We start from the raw sequence: 12,878 nt of genomic DNA, 5'->3' as shown, positions 1-12,878 counted from the left end.
TTTTTTTGTTTTTTTTTGAGAAAACCCCAGGATCAAGCAAGGATCTTGGAGTAGGTAGCATGTGATTGTAAAATCCTGCTCGCTGTGCTAGGAGGATCTCCCTAAGATAAGGAGGTGTGCCTTTCAGAAGGAAAACTGTGGCACAAATCAACTCCGGCATCTACTATATATAATCAGTCAGCAGTTAAAGTTTGAATGTTGTGATCATGGCAACTGAGGAACAGAAAACAGAACCACAACCAACCAAGGAAATAGATATTTCTGTAGGTATTTTATTTAACGTTGCATAGCCAAATGGACTTTGTACTTGTTTCCTTGAAACCTTTGTCTTTGGTTTTAAAGAGTAATTAGTGTTTTAATCTTAACTGAATGTTCATTCCAGTTAGGCAGCTTGTCTGGTTAATATAAAACTAGTCTCCTTCACAGTTCAGATATAAAGAATTTAAGTGTAAGACCGGATGCAAAATTGGTATTGGAATAATTTTGTGGCATTAGATGGACTGGTCTGAACAGGTGAACAAGATGTGTTATCATTTGGTCTGTGCCTTTGTTATATTGTATCTTGCATACTGCTACTAGTACTGATAATTTTTTTATGTGGCACTATCATTCTTATGCTGCATTGTACATACAAACACACAGGTAGACACACGCATGTGAGAAAGGTCCCTGTTATGTGGAGCTTACAATCTAGTCAAATAAGACAAATAAGGTATTGAACTTCTTTTAATAGGAAAAATGATATGATACAATCAAAATGTCAAGATCGGGGAGAACCAGGGTTAGAATTATTAAAAATAGTTTTAAAAAGCTGGATTTTTAAGGCTGTATTTACATATGGCACATTGCATTTATTGCTGGATAAAGAGTGTGGCTGCCGTATTAGTCTACTTTAAAGATAAATAGAAAAGAAAGGAAAACAAAATAATACATTATTTTATTGGGCTATCATTTTATTTTCCATTCTTTTCTAACAATACAGTAAAACAGTTTGTATTCTTTTTTTAATCAGACCTGCATATCCTTTCGTCAGCTGCTTTTCTTTATAAGTTTTGTTTTGCAATTGAGTATATCTAGCGTCTTTAGTGTGCGCTAACCCCCCGCTACGTGCCAAAAACTAATGCCCAGCTCAATGGTGGCATTAGCGTCTAGCGCTTGGGGCAATTTAGCGAGTGCTTAGCGCGCGCTAAAACCACTAGCACAGCTTAGTAAAAGGAGCCCTAAGTCTGGCATTTCTCTCAGTCAATATCAATGAGATGAATCTTTGGCAAGTCAGGTCGAGTGTGTTTAATTAATTTTCATATTGACCTTTTCAGGTAGTTGTCTGGAAGCACCTTCAAGATATCATGGAGGTAAAATATATTGAGGATGGCATAGCTTAATTTATGCAAAAGTTACAAAACTTAATAACACCTTAATCCCTAAAGGAAGTACTACAAGACTATCACTATGGGTCAACGGTTCCATTTTGATGCTGATAGCCTAGGCACAGGAGAAACTGTGGACAACTCTTGTGCCCCACAACTAGACACCAGGAATAGTCTTGATAGGTCTGGGGGAGGTCTTTGCTCAGTCCAAAAGAGGTATGAGGAGAGTGTCTTTGTTGGGTTGAGATATTTTGCAGAAATACATAATGGTTGCAAAGCCAAATAAAAATCAAATAGTGGTAATTAAGGTTTTAATCTATGTAACAATTGCAATTTAAAAATGAAGTACAGACTAACTTTGAAATATGTGGCTTGCGTGATCAATGAGAATCCAACACCCAGATAATGTATCTCAAGCTTAATCAGAATGTTATCTTAAATCTTAGTAGACCTAGGCAGGGCAGGATTAATTTGTTGAGGGCCCCTAGGCACACAAGTCCACTGGGGCCCCCTGCCCCGCCCCATTTATTTACCCATTTTCTTATTTACGTCTTTATTTCCACTTTATTTCTTTTTTTTTTCATTTATTTTAAAATTCAAAACAAACAACAAAGATTACCATACCAGTGCCAGTGTACAGTTTTTCTTCTATGCAACATCCAAACATCTCTGAACAAATCCCCCCTTCCTTCCTAGAGGAAGAGATCTACAGCTGACAAGGCTTTGAGAAGCCCACCAATTTATATTTTGCATTTGGATAGGAGGCATGGGGCATGGCGGGAAGAAAATTTAGTGCCCACCAATTTATTGGACCAATACATTTCTCAATTAGCTTTCAGAAGTTAAAACCTCTTTCTTCAGGTCAGTAAACTATACTGCTGTTACAGTACCCCTGTCCTGACCTGAGGAAAGGAGTTATGGTCTCTGAATTAGTAAAAAATGTATTAAAATTAGTCCAATAAACAGGATCACCTTATTTTCATTTTGTATTAATAAATGATTATCAACACAGCTACAATAATCCTAAAGCAAAAATAAATAACCTGCTGTATCCTAAATCAAAAATAAATAAGTAAAACAAATATAAATTTTTTTCAACTTTTGTTGTCTGGTTTCTGCTTTCCTCATCTTCTCATAATTTTCTTCCTTCTATCCACTGTGTGCCCTCTCTCTGCCTCTTCCATATAGCATCCGCTCTCTTTCTATGCCTCTTCCAGAAACTGTCTGCCTCTCCCTTCTATCTCGCCCCCCCCCCCCAATTGGTCTGGCATCCATCTACTTCTCTCCGCTCCCCCCAAGGTTATACTTGCGAGCGGTCTTCTTTCCTTCCATCTCTCCCAGCAGATTTTAGCATCTCTTTCTCTCTCCTCCCCTCAGATCTGGTATCTTTCTCCTTCTTCCTTCCAGGTCTGGTATCTGTCTCCTCTCCTCCCCCCTTGCTCTGGCATCTCTCTCCTCTCCCTTCCTTCTTTTCTTCCCTAGTCTTCCTTCTCAATTTATTTTCTGCCTCTATCTAAATTCTTTCTTACTATTCAGTCCTCAATTTCCCACTTTCATTGTGACTACCTACAGCTTGCCACCTCTTTCCCTCACCCCTTCTATCCTCTTCCCCAATCCAGTATGTGCACTTTTTTCTTTCTCCTCCCCCCTTCCTTCCAGTGTCTGCTCTCCTCCCCCCCCTTCCATTCAATGTTTGTCCCCCCCCACACTTCCATTCAGCGTCTGTCCCCTGGCCCAAGGTGTTCCTTGCAGAATTTAGTGTAAATCTTCAACACCAGTCTCCAGATAAGAGGCTGGAGAAGTACAGAAATAAAGGTCAGTTATGGGGTCAGACAAAGCACGTTACCATCAATAAATCAGGAGCAATACAGAATCAGCATGCAAAAACAGCAAGGGATCAGGCACCTTTTGGGGCTGGTGGAACAGCTTTGGAAACGGTAGACAAGCAAAGATTGGTAAAAGAAGAGTAGTGCACCTGGAAACTCACATGTGAACAGAGGATCCTGAGATGGAATTGCCTCGGGTGACACGCCTCTGTGCTTCTTCCCCACCCAATGCAGGGGAGACAATGGACGGGGAGTGATTTTTGCATCCCTGGCTTTCTTGGGCCCTGTGCACAGGCCTCAGGAAGGCCCTGATTGTGAGATCTATCAAAGGGTAAGGCAGGATGGGAGTTTTTGCATTTAAATAACTTTGGGGACAGAATATCCACCTATGGCAATAGACTTCGGAGGACAGGAGCATAACACCAGCACAGCTTGCAGATGTTGCAGTAGAGAAGCCCTTTAAAAGTCACTATCACTGATGGACCTTTCAGCGTCCCATTATACATGCTCAAGGCCTGTTGTGTACAGCCCCCTTGGGGGGGAGAGAGATGCTAAACAGCGGGCACCGGCATTGACGCTCGGCCCAAAGCTTCTCCTCTGAAGCAGCTTCCTGTTTCCGCCTTGGCGGTTTGTGTCAGAGGGGAAGCTTTGGGCCGAGCACCGCTCGCAAGTATAACATGTGCTGCCGGGGCCTGCTGTAAGTGCCGAGTCGTTAATCATCTTAGATAACTTGTGCCGTTGATGCCGGGGCCTGTTTGACAAAACAAAACATTGGAAAGGTGAGGGAGATGAGCCAGTTAGGGGGAGAAATAGCCAAACTGCGAGGAACCAAACGGCCCTAAAGCACTGCAACGGCGGGCCCCAGGCACGTGTCTACTGGACCTAGTTCTGACTCTTGGCAGTAACTAGTCTGAGTCACAAGTACCCGGCAGATTCCAAAAAGTAGATCTATTTCCCATAGTTCATTTCGAAGGAAGAATAATGGTTCTCCCAAGTCTACCCGGCTAATCATTTGTTTTGGCCTTTCCTTCAGAAACTTGTCCAATTTTCTTTTTAATCCCATTATGGTGGTGATCGTGACCATCCTTTCTAGCTACAGATTCTACGACTTAATTATGAGATGCATTAAAAAGAAATTTTAAAAATTCTAGGGTTTTCTTCAGTCTTTTGGTCATTGATTTCATGGTGTGTCCTGTTCTTTTTGTTTGGAAATTAAAGTCATTTCCTATTTATACCCATTCATAATTATGTAAACTTGTCATATTCCCTCTGTTTTCTCTAAGCTGATAAGGCCTAACCTGTTCTTAATAAGGAATGTATAGCACCCTCTTTATTAGTTTTGTTGCCCTTCTCTCTATCTTTTCTAGTTTCACAAAAGACTTTTTGAGATGGTGCAACCAAAACTGCATACAGTACTCAAGTTAGGGACACCAGCACCAGCGCCTCTCCTTCTCTCTGGCCCTCTTCCCCCTGGCGTTTCAGGGCCCATCTGGAGGGCCTTTGCGCATGCGCAGACATTGACGTGATGATGTCACGAATGCGTGTGACATAATCACAATGATGGCCATGCACTTCTGGATGCCTTGAGCCGCGACCACTATGTTTAGTGTGCCATGGCTCAAGAAAGTTTGCGGGACACTACTCTAATTTAATCACTTTTGATAGGTGGTTTTAGGCCCAGATCACTGTCAGCCTGCCCCTGAGATCAAATATATATATTTTATATTGCATTCATTGTTAGTTTAATTATGAATTGATAATGAGTGTGATTGTTGGGCAGACTGGATTAGAGGATGACTGAAACTGCTTTTCAGGTTTGGCCAAAACCAAAACGATCTAAATGTTTTCAGCCAAATCTGAAACTGCAGCTGAAACTCCTTGCCTAGTTTTGGCTGAAAACATAGAGGCCCATTTACAAAGCTGCACGGCAAATGATCTAATGCCCATTCAGTCCCTATGGGCGTCGGAGCATTTACTGCATTGGCCTGCGCAATTGGGTTCGTAAAAGAAGGGGTTAGTTTGGTTGTATGAATGTGAACCAGTGAGTTTGCAGCTCAAAGCCTTCTACTAAACACAACAGATGCCATTTTTATAGCTCCTTTCAAATTGGACCACAGTCTTTTTTTTTTTTTTTTAATTTAATCATTTATTCATATTCCAACAAAAACAATTATTGAACAAATCAAGTCTTGTCTCATTACAAACCAAACAATTATAAACATCATTATAAAAAAGGAAAATAATTATTAAGACTCTTTTTAAAACCCACATTCGAGAGAGGCAATCGCCCATTATCAAAAAGAGTGATATTTAAAACAAAGATTTTTAAATTATAGTAATGGTTCATCCCCATTTATCTATATGGACTAGCACAATATGATTCATTTGGTTCCCTGCAATATTACCCCCTTTCCTTCTAGAAAAAATTGTAGTTGGGAGTGTTCATAAAAAACATAAGAATTTTGATCTAGATAGATCATACATTTACAAGGCTAACGTAATTGAAATTTTGCCCCCAATGCTTTTATACTTTCTTTCATCTCCAGGAATCTTTTTCTTCTTATTTGTGTAGACCTTGAAACATCTTGAAAAACTGAAATTTTTCCATTCAGAAAGGAGACTTCTTTAAGCCAAAAAAAAAAAAAAAAAAGACGAAGGAATGCTTCCTTGTCTTGTAGTCACTTGATAAATCTTAACCAATTGTTAGTGTAGTCCTTATTCACTTCTCTCTAAATTACTAACTATTCTCTGTACTCTTTTTTAAATCTCTAATATTGTAAAGCTATATGGTGCCTGTTTATATATTGCGGCCCCATATATACTGTAAAGAGATTACCGTATTGGTCTAGTACTAACATATGCTTCATAATATATATATATTAATTCTTTATATTTTCATTTGTATGGACCTTCGGATATCAACTGGACCATGAATAATGCCCCGCAAACTCTTGTCTTCATCAGTCCACTTTATTGTTTATTTACTCAAAACTCTAAAATTCATTTATGTCTAGCACCATACATCCAAATCAGATTTAGACATATGTATTTGAAAATGCCCCTCCACACATGCTTGGAGTTCTAACCAATATAGCTTCCAAAATAATGGCAAAACATGACTGAACTTTTGCTGTCTAAAAATCATATAAGAACATGAGAATTGCCATACTGGGACAGACCGAAGGTCCATCAAGCCCATTATCCTGTTTCCAAGTACCTAGCTAGAACCCAAGGAGTAAAACAGATTTTTTGCTGCTTATCCTAGGAATAAGCAGTGGATTTCCCCAAGCCATCTCAAAAATGGCCTATGGATGTCTCTTTTAGGAAATTATCCAAGCCTTTTTCAAACCTCGTTAAGCTAACTGATTTGACCACATTCTCTGACAATGAATTCTAGAGTTTAATTACACATTGTGTGAAGAAATATTTTCTCTGGTTTGTTTAAAAACTACTACTTAGTAACTTCATTGCATGCCCCCTAATCCTAGTATTTTTGGAAAGAGTGAACAAGTTCTTGAATAAAAAACAAAAAAATGGTCTTTCGAAATAAAGCAGTATATTTCTGCGTCTCGATGGCCACGAATTTGGACTTGGAGATTGAAATGTACAACGTCAGCATCTATGAGACAGACATGTTTTTTTTATTACATAGATATTTTTGGACCCCTTTTAGGTTACATAAGTTAGATAATTCTAAATCTAATAGATGCTGGCACTGTCATTTAGACATTGGGACACTGGATCATCTGTTGTTTAATCGTCCTTTGATACTTAGCTTCTGGAGGTCAATATGGGGTAGAATAAATAACATTTTGGAATCATCAATTCCTCTAACGTATGAGGCAGTTATTTGTGGTACAATATTACATGTTAAGCCCTTTATAGATCAATATAAAGGTCGTCTTTTCCTTATAATGACTGGGATAGCCATCCAGATGATCACTCAAAACTGGAAGAACTGTGATCGTTTAAATTTTTCGTTCTGGTGGGCAAGTCTTTGCTCTAGTTATAGATATGAAAAAATAAATGCTGAGAATTTGGGGCAAGGTAATATATCTAAATTGATATGGGGCCCATTGGCATCATATGTCACTTCCTTATAATTGTTTGTTGACTGCGAGTCAGTTTTTTATTTACTTTGGTACATATCCAGGGAAGGGTGGGAGGGGGTTATTTATGTTTTAAATTGATTTTTGAATATTCACACTTGAGATGGGTGGGAAGATATCAATATTCAGAATAGGGTAAGGTTTTTATGGCAATATATGTTTTTGTGTTTATTGAATGATTATTGGATGGGTGGGTGGAGGAAAATGGTTGATTATGAACATGTGAAAGTTGAATGTGCTTTTGTCGTATCATTATATGTTGCATTTATTGTATTGCATTCTTGAAGTTTTGAAAATTAATAAAGAATTATAAAAAAAAAAAAAGCAAGCTCCAATTACAATAACCCTCGTAGCGCGCATTGATAAAAGGAGCCCTTAATTTTTAAACATTTATTTATTATATTTGCAGGCCAGTTATCATCATTCATTGCTCTTTTGATTGTTTCCACTAAATGGCACTATTACCATATTATTTGCCATATTATTTTCTTTTTTTGTTGCTTTGCATACCGTTTATTATCACTCATTGCCTTTTTTACTGTCTCTACTAGATGGCATATTTTATTTTATCATTTATAGGTAAAAGGCCCCTTCTACAAAGCCATGGTAGTGAATCCTGGTGTGGCAAATGCAACACTACACATAGGAACTGAATGGGCTGCATTGTATTTGCTGCACAGGAATCGCTACTGGTGGCTTTGTAAAAAGGGGCCCATAGTTTCTTTAGAGCAGTGTCTCGCAAACTATGTCAAGCCGCGGTACACTAAACATAGTGGCCACGGCTCAAGGTATACAGAAGTGTGCGGACGTCGATGCAGTGATGTCACATGTATGTGTGATGTCATCATGTTGACATCCGTGCATCCGCAAAGGCCCTCCAGATGGATCCTGAGCTGCCAGTGGGGGGTGCCGGCAGGGAAGACGCATGGAGAGGCGCTGGCACCGGCAGATTGCCTATAGGATGTGCCTCTCTGCAGAAAGCAAAGAAAAGAGAAGAAAATTAAGAAATCTAAGGTACTTTTTTTCTAAAGGAATTCAGAAGTTGAAACGTAAAACAATGCTGGGTTTATGGAATTGAAGGAGTCTGGGACTGGTTTTCCTAAGTATTGAACTAAGTTTTCTCTTTAATAAAATGCTGAATTATGTTTAGCTGCAGACCTAACTTATCTCATGTTCTAGCCTGCCTGCACTGGGTGTTTTAGCTTGGGCATTCTAGCTTCTTATGGCTATCTCAACATACATGATATTGTATTCCGCCCTCCTGGACATGTAACAGAAAGACTGCAGTGCAGGGCTTAGATAAGTGACCTGCTAGTGTGAGCTTAGGACCAATGATTATTAAGAAAAGTAACACGTGAAAAGTTTTTTTTAGAATTCAGTTGTATAGCCAGAAGAATGTATAAATATCTCTGTAACTTCCTGGTTTCGGGACTTCTGAAGCCAGCTTGGGGGCTCAGGAGTCCGCATATGCTGAATAAACATCTGTGCTTTCTTCAAGTCTCTAAATTTTGTGGCTACCCAAAGTGACTTTTCAGAATGATGTTGCCTAGGTATAGTGTTACCAGATGTCTCCAATTTTCAGGGGTTATCCCTGACTTTTTGCAGTTTCCCTGGCCTGCCAAATAATTAATTGGGGAGGGGGATTTATGAACCACCTTTTTCATGAAGAGATTCACCCAAAGTGGTTTACAATACACTGAACAGTAATCATATTCGCTTTTTTCCCTATCTGTCCTTGCTGGCTCACAATCTGTGGTACCTGAGGCAACGGAAGGGTGACTTGCCCCAGAGTCGCAGAGAGCAGGCTGCACTCATTGGGAACAAATGTACACAGATTGTTTCTCCTGTAGCTTCTCTGTGCTGCCATTACCTTGGCAATCTTTTCGCCACACTCTGCAATCGCAATTGCTCTGTTCTCTGGAGTTTTCCCCTCTTCCTCTCTTTCATACTAGCTTTCAACTTTTTCTGTCAGTGATCTTCGTGTGTGTCTCTCTCCCCCGCCCCCTCCCCTTCCCCTTCCCTCTCCTAGCAGGGAACTAACCTTCTAGTGCTGGGTTGCAGTCCGGTTTTTTAATGCAGGGGCACCAGCTCTTGGAAGCCTACCGGTCACAGTTTTCTCTCACTGGCAGTACAAAAAAAAGAACAGGCAGGCTGCAGAGGTTTACTTTAGCTCCTTTCTTTCCTGAAATGACAAGCATGTCACACTGTCCAACTTTACTGAGGTAAGAAAAACAAAGCCAATTTTATGACATCAGGTAATGGTCTAACTCGGTGATCTACAAAAAGAAATATGTGATGCTTGGCCCTCTGATTTGGAAAGGAGGGGGACAGGTTTTATTACAAGACAAACGGAAGGCAAGTTTGTTCCGAGACTACATTTGAATTGAACCTTTATTTGCATACTTAAAATACTCATGCTTAATCTCTAAGCATTTTTAATTGATTAAAAAAACTTTACGCTTGGCTACTACAGAAGAGATTGGAATAAAGCGGCTCTGAATATATTCTTTCAGCAACTTGATTCATTGCTGCGGATTCCTATTAAGTTGTGAATTATATGAACACTGTTTTCCTTTGTTTGTTTGTTTTTTTATTTGCTGGATCTAGTAGTAGCATTGTGGTTTCTGTAGGTTCCACTGACCCCAGTCAGTGGGGACATAGGCAAGATTTAGATTTAAGATATGCTCTTGACAGGCCATAATTTTAATAGAAGTAAACCTGCAACTTCAGTTAGTTATGTGTGATTGTGGTGAGTTATTCTTATAGAGCACAATTTCAGTGTAGACATCTGTAGCAGCCCAGTTTATTCTGTTGTCCCAGTAGATGTATTCCTGTTATAAATTTTGTTGTAATATTTGCTGTGCTGCCTTTTTATAGGCTGGTGCTGTTTGAGACGTATAAATACTTTTATACATAATATTATGTTAAGCCCAGTGTTGAGTATGATTTTAAATCTATTGAATTGAAATCCATGATTTAAAATCATTTTGTATGATTTTTTATTTGAAATAACTCTTTTTACCCTGAATTTGATTTTAGAGTTGAAATCACATATTCAAGAGTTTTGGTTTTTTTTATGGTTAAAATAAAATATCATTTACAGATAGAAAGCTTCAGGATCATCATGGTCAGGAGTGTTGCTCAGTCGCTTCTTTTCTGCCAGAGTAGAAATCCAAAATAGTGATTGGCTGACTCCGGATTTTACTTTGTCTCTCATGTGACTCCTTTGCTTTGATTTACACACACCCAACAATCTCCATATTTATTATTTCCATTGCATTCACTCATGTGTCTTCTACCTATTTCCATGCTCTGTAAAGCTGCCAGTACTTGTCAGCCAAATATTGCAAATGGCATTCAGAAGCTAGAAGGGAGATGATGGTGCAATTGGCTAGGAGAGGTCTACATTTGGCAGTTTCCAGTCTTTTGACCTAAAGGAAGTAAAGCTAGCAGCTTTGATTTAGAAAACATTTTGAGGGATGGGGCAGTTTGTAGGCAATGACAGTCTCATATTGATCAGTTGGTATTTCAATACATGTGATCTCTTAAAACTGTTGAGAAAATCATTTGTAGACTTGATAACAGGTCTGCTCCCAACAGAACTGTCATGAGTAGAAAGATACTGTTGGGGCATATTGCTACTGCTTATAGCAATATGATTAGTAAGCTTAAGCAGCAGCACAGATACTGATTATGTATGCACAGCTGCTGACATTTGGCCCACTAATAGCAAAAGCTACTTGGGCATGAACACTCACTGGATAACTGAGGATCAGAACAGGCATTTGCATCCATCTCATGTTGGCAATTTAAAGGAAGCCATTACTGCAAGAATCGTCAATAATATTCATGAGAAGTTTGACTATAATATTCATGAGAAGTTTGACTATAAGTAAAATTGTGAGTTCAGTTGCAGACTTTTAGGTCCTGATTCTGCAAAATGCATCTAAAGTTAGGTGCCGTTTAGGCAACTAAGTTAGACATTCTTTGTAGAATTTTGCTCAGCGGCATTCAGCACTGTTTAGATGTCTAACTTTTTAGGTGTCCTTTAGAGCAGTGTTCTTCAACCTTTTTACACCTATGGACCAGCGGAAATAAAATAATTATTTCGTGGACTGGCAGACTAATAAGACTGAAATTTTTTTAAAAACCCATTGCCGCCCCGTCCCCGCGAGCTCGGTCCCGTTAACCATCTGATCCCATCCGCATAAGCCTCAAATAGTTATTATTTTATATTGAACATATTTTATTAAAGTATAAAAAGAAACAATATTCTGTACAATTGTCATTTTATAAATAATACAGGGCAAGGATCAACAAAACCCCCGTCTCCCCTCCCCTTCACATATATCCCCTCTACTATCAAGAAAACTGAATAAGCCAAATGTATTACAGAATGCTATACAAATATCATGCTAACAGAATACCGCAGTTACACATGGCAGGAATGATGTTAGGGGGAGTGCAACTAGGGCAACTGCCTCATGGTCAGAGAAAGCCCTAAGCCAGCTGGAAGCTAAAGACGCACTGCCTGGGCTTTGCACTTCCCAGTTATGTCTAACATCAACTCTAGCAGGATACATATTTTAAATCTGATATATTCTAATCACAAGATGGAAATAAAATTATTTTTTTCTACCTTTTGTCGTCTCTAGTTTCTGCTTTCATCGTCTTTTCACTCTCTTCCATCCAGCGTCTGTCCTCTGTCTCTTCCATCCGCTGTCTGCCCTCTACCCCTGCCCCTCCCATATGGTATCTGCGTTTTTTCTATGCCCCTCTCTCCTACACCAGATCTAGCATCTTTGTCCCTCTTTCCTTATTTTTCATCTGACCCCCCTTCCCAGCATCAATCTCTCTCTACTTTGTCATTCCTCTGTATCTCTCCATTCCATCCTGACTCCTTCCCCTCCTCTAATCTCCCTGCCAGCTGTTTCCTTACAATATTCCTCCTCCCCTGTCCAGCAGTACCTTCTCCCTTTCTTCCTCCCCTTATCCAACAGTAATTCGTGTCCCTTCCCCTTCTCCCTTGTCAGCAGAATCCCCTTGTCCAGGAGTACCCCTTCTCCCTTTCCTCCTCCTCTTATCCAACAGTAACTCTCGTCCCTTCCCTTTCCCTTCTTCCCTGTCAGCAGAATCCCCTTCCCCTCCCTTGTCCAGGAGTACCCCTTCTCCCTTTCCTCCTCCTCTTATCCAACAATAACTCTCGTCCCTTCCCTTTCCCTTCTTCCCTGTCAGCAGAATCCCCTTCCCCTCCCTTGTCCAGGAGTACCCCTTCTCCCTTTCCTCCTCCTCTTATCCAACAGTAACTCTCATCCCTTCCCTTTCCCTTCTCCCCTGTCGGCAGTATCCCCTTCCCCTCCCCCTCCCTTGTCTAGGAGTACCCCTTCTCCCTTTCCTCCTCCCCTTATCCAACAGTAATTCTCATCCCTTCCCTTTCCCTTCTCCCCTGTCAGCAGTAGCCCCTTCCCCTCCCTTGTCCAGGAGTACCCCTTCTCTCTTTCCTCCTCCTCTTATCCAACAGTAACTCTCGTCCCTTCCCTTTCCCTTCTTCCCTGTCGGCAGTAGTTGGATCTATT

General features: G+C 40.0%; 1 protein-coding gene across 5 annotated transcripts in view; it reads left to right on the top strand.

Annotated features, from left to right (window-relative positions):
• SLC35A3 (solute carrier family 35 member A3) overlaps positions 1–12,878 on the top strand; it is a 126,580-nt gene that overhangs the window by 41,992 nt on the left and 71,710 nt on the right. Inside the window, exon 1 of one of the 5 annotated variants that reach the window (XM_033916229.1) lies at positions 9,356–9,524. The exons of 3 other annotated variants lie outside the window; for them this stretch is intronic. The gene's annotated coding sequence lies outside the window, so the exon portion shown is untranslated. Of the gene's footprint in view, positions 1–9,355; positions 9,525–12,878 lie in introns of those variants that run through there. One more of the 5 variants, XM_033916227.1, reaches the window with a different exon arrangement.

Source organism: Geotrypetes seraphini, chromosome 12 (genome assembly GCF_902459505.1).
Source record: "Geotrypetes seraphini chromosome 12, aGeoSer1.1, whole genome shotgun sequence".
NCBI lineage: Eukaryota > Metazoa > Chordata > Amphibia > Gymnophiona > Dermophiidae > Geotrypetes > Geotrypetes seraphini.
The sequence above is the reverse complement of the archived record's forward strand: the minus strand, read 5'-3'. Positions and strand labels throughout refer to the sequence as shown.